The sequence below is a fragment of the Habropoda laboriosa genome, unplaced genomic scaffold, assembly GCF_001263275.1.
Source record: "Habropoda laboriosa isolate 0110345459 unplaced genomic scaffold, ASM126327v1 scaffold9, whole genome shotgun sequence".
Lineage (NCBI taxonomy): Eukaryota > Metazoa > Arthropoda > Insecta > Hymenoptera > Apidae > Habropoda > Habropoda laboriosa.
Genome location: NW_017100191.1, coordinates 2,413,671 through 2,417,726, shown reverse-complemented (window position 1 = coordinate 2,417,726; position 4,056 = coordinate 2,413,671). Strand labels below are relative to the sequence as shown.

Sequence of the window (4,056 nt, the reverse complement as noted above, 5' to 3'; positions counted from 1 at the left end):
GAGGCACGCGGTGTCAGTTGTCGCATTGTGGTCCTCGCATGAGTCCTCTTCAAATATATTTCGACGCGTTTCGAAAACACACGGCCACTCTTCTACCGATAAACAATTAAACGGGCACCCGGCGCCGGTGAACACGGTGTGCACTGTGCTCGGGGAAAACGTTCCCCGAGAATAGTGGATGACGAACAATTAGGGCTTCGGAAATAAATTACCATCGGCCCGTTAATTAACGCCGGAATAATGGAGGCTGGGTGTACGGGGACACTGATACGTGAAAAATTAATGAGATTTGGTTTGCACGGTGCATTATGGGGCTATAATGGCCCTAACGAGCACACTCTGAGTGCCCTCTTTTGCTTTTCAGTTTTCGGAATTTTGGAAGGTTCACTCGAGTTTCGGCTGTCTTCTGAGGAGAAACATTTTCAAATTGGAGATTCCGCAGGGGTTGAGAGTTTTTCGCGAATTTACGGTAATGGATGAACACTGTTGGAGGTTAGGAAGTAGATAAATTAGGCTTGTTTCAATTGGAAGTATAACAGAACTTTGAAAAATTCTCTGGAGGCCAGCAAAAGTTTTTATTCATTCATTATATAAGTTATTAATGCAATAGTGATTTTGGAATAATATTTGAGCACTATTGGAACTTAGGAACTTGGGACTCTCTCAGTTAGAAATATAATTGATCTCCCAAAAATTCTCTGGAGACCACTAAAAACTTTTAAATGTACATCAGAGACGTAATAGTGATTCTGCAATATCGACTGAACATCATTTGGAGCATAGAAAATGTCTAATTCGGGATTCCCCCAATCAGAAGTATAACTGAATTTTCAAAAGTTCTCTGAAGACTCCCAAGAACATTTAAATACAGATCTCTATGCGTTCGTTACTTAAAAATTAATTGTACTTCCAAAAATTCTCTGGTCATCGAAAATCTTATTCGAGGGTACTCAAGTGTCTCCTCTGTAACATAACCTCTCTTCCAGCTCTATCAATCATCAGAATTAACAGTCACACTAGAGGGCTGCACTAATCTGAGAGGGCACTTCTAAATCAAAGGAATCGTTTTTATCGAGCGAGTGAAACATTAAAAAGCGGTTTGTCAATGTCCTCGTTTGGCACGTGACGTGAAACAGGAAACGATTAGGCGTCAGGCAACACCTTGGCACCAACTACCTAGCCCTACAATGTATTTACGGGTACAATGATCGTGATGCAGTTTGACGTATCTTACGGTTACTTTTAGCGCGGTTCTTGCAGGATATACAGGCTGTTTTACGATACTAGGACTCTTAAAATAAATCCATGCACTTTGAGTGTACGGATAAACACAACTTGGCTACGCAAATTGGCAAAGGTCCTGATGTGACGCAATGTGCACTTTGACCAAACAGCTTTTTCATTATGATATTTTTCAAAAAGTGCACTTCTTTTGGGACCACCCTGTGTATCTAACTACGAGGGTCATTCGATAAGTAAAGAGACAAGGAGCTCTAGTTCAGAAAAATATCTGTAGAAGAAGTACGGTATATTTAAAATCAACGTCATCACTGACGTCAATTTAAAACAGCTGTTTGACAACTATTTCAGTATACATCAAATATAGTATACAACAAAATTAAAAAATTAGGAAAACTTAGGTTGGGAAGTTTTGCCACGTCCGCCATATTGTCCAGATCTCACCCGATCAGATTTCTTTTTGGTCCAATCAAGTTTCACAGCATACAAGATGTGAAAACCAATGTGCAAAACTGGCTACAAAAACAATGCAAAGAATTCTTTGTTGGTTGTATAAAAGAAACTGGTAGAGCGATGGCAGAAATGCATAACAGAGACAATCAGCCCAATAGTGGCCTAACCTCAAAAAGTTTGTTTTCAGATAATGGCTACTGAAATTATCGAGGTTCTGAAATATTTCTTTAAGTTTCTATTTTCAGGTATACGTGTATGGTTTTGTAAATGTTTTTCTTTCTTTTTGTTGGAAGTTTGCTTAGGCCACTATAGAATTAAAGTTGTCCCCCCAAAATTGCGAATTAGGCCAGCATTGCGTTGAACGTAGCAGGGAATTATGCTGAAAAATAGGCAAATCGTGAGGTTGATTGAATAAACGATAGTAACACTAGAACAACCGGAATTGAATATAGTATATTTTTCCCCGTTTGGTAGATTTACGTATATACTGTATAAAGAACTTTTTGTTTCATGAAAAATAAATAGGCATATACATATAAAAGCATCTTAATAATTTCTATATTTTAAAGTAAGAAATCTGAAATTCGTGATTTAAACGTGTTTGGTTGTTTTAGTGTTATTTTACTTAGGTTACTTCTAGCCCTATGTTCCACTGTTTACTTATCGAACGACTCTCGTAATAAAGTGAACCGCGGTACGCTGAACAACGGTGACACCGGGTAAGTTAATGCAAGGATTAAAAAGAAAATGGCGATCATTTAGTGAAAAATTCACAATCATTACCGTTGATCGTTTCTATGTATGTATTAAGGTTGGCCAGTGTTGCCAACCTCGTGGCGGCTCGTTAACGGCCACGGAATTGACATTCAATTACGCGAACGTGTCTAAAAATAGAGGGGAACGTCGAGGGGTGGGGGAAGAACTCGATTAATTCCGTGACACGGCGAACTTCACGGCGTGTCGGACGAAATAGGCCAGGCTGAAATCACGCCATCGCTTATTAATATTTTCTTGCTACGCCGGGCTTCGTAATTCTTCCTGATTAATTTCGTTCGAAGAGACTGACGGTGAAATTTGGGGGAACTGGGAAATTGGAAATCGAGGGATCGAAAAAATTTGCTCGAGTGATTTTTATAGTCCTTTAAATTGAAGATTAAGCGTCGAGAACGGCGGGGAACGGTTTAATTGGTAAAACTGAGGAAACGGGAGTTTTGTGAAATTGGTAAACTGGAAGTTGGGAATTTTTCACTCAGATGATTTTGTACGCAAAAAGTTCAGACTCGAGAAGTGAAAATTGAGAAATGTAAAAATTGAAGACACGAGTAAGTAAACAATTGTCAATTTCGAAGGATTTGATCTAAGAATTGAAATCTGAGAATAAACAATCACGAATTCTCAAAAATCGAGTAAATAGAAAATCGTTTGTAACGTTTAAGTTGTAGTATTTTCTTTTTTTTTTTAGACGAGTTGAAAGATATGTAATATAATATATAATACGAGTTACAATTTTTGTGGAAACAAATGTACATCATCGAACGGAAAAATCGGACAACTGATACAAAATCATGATTGACCATAATTTGGGTCACCATGAATTACAGATTTAGAAATGATAGCGTAACCAGCGCCACTGCCAGGCGATCATGTTACAAAACAAATGATATCATTCTCCTTCAGTTTCGTGGATTCGGCACAAAATTCAGTTGGATTAAAATTAAAATGATTTGGCCTTGGCCGGACCATTTAATACACGACGATATGTAACAGTATTAATAATACAATATATACTCGACAAAGTACTCGAAGATAAATCTAAAGATTGATTATTTCACATATATGTCATATTTTCCAAAAGGTTTGCGGTTGTTTCTCGAACGAGAACCGATTGTTGCCGGTACATCAGGCGAGCTAAGTGGATTGTATTCGAAAACTGAAAGAACTTAGCGAACTTTCGCCCCAGAAAACTTTCAATGTTAAAGAACCACTGAACTTCTCGGTTCTGGTTGAAAAACACCGTTTCACTTTCTTCTCGGTGCATAGTATTGTCTTCCGTTCCAATTTAATTGTTTCCTTTGTTTGCAACATTGTAAGTTTATCGGAGAATTTCTTTTCTTTGAAAAATATCGCGAAAAACGGTAGGAAATTTGAAAGGTGACAAATTTTTGTAATATCCCTATGTTATCAACGGGAGATAAGGAAAATTATACAAATTGTTTTTCCGTGGAATTTTTCAAAAAATTTCCGTAATTTTTACGAGTTAATGTCGTATGACCAAAAGAAGGTAATAAAATTGTGTCTTGTATTTTAAATATCAGGAGAAATTATTTAAAAATTTTTAAAAATTACAAAAATAATTTCCATTTA

The 4,056-nt window shown here is 37.2% G+C and overlaps 1 protein-coding gene across 1 annotated transcript in view; it reads right to left on the bottom strand.

Moving 5' to 3' along the window:
• The window catches only part of LOC108570114, a 60,196-nt gene that overhangs the window by 34,462 nt on the left and 21,678 nt on the right, over positions 1-4,056 (bottom strand). The gene's annotated exons all lie outside the window — the stretch shown is intronic.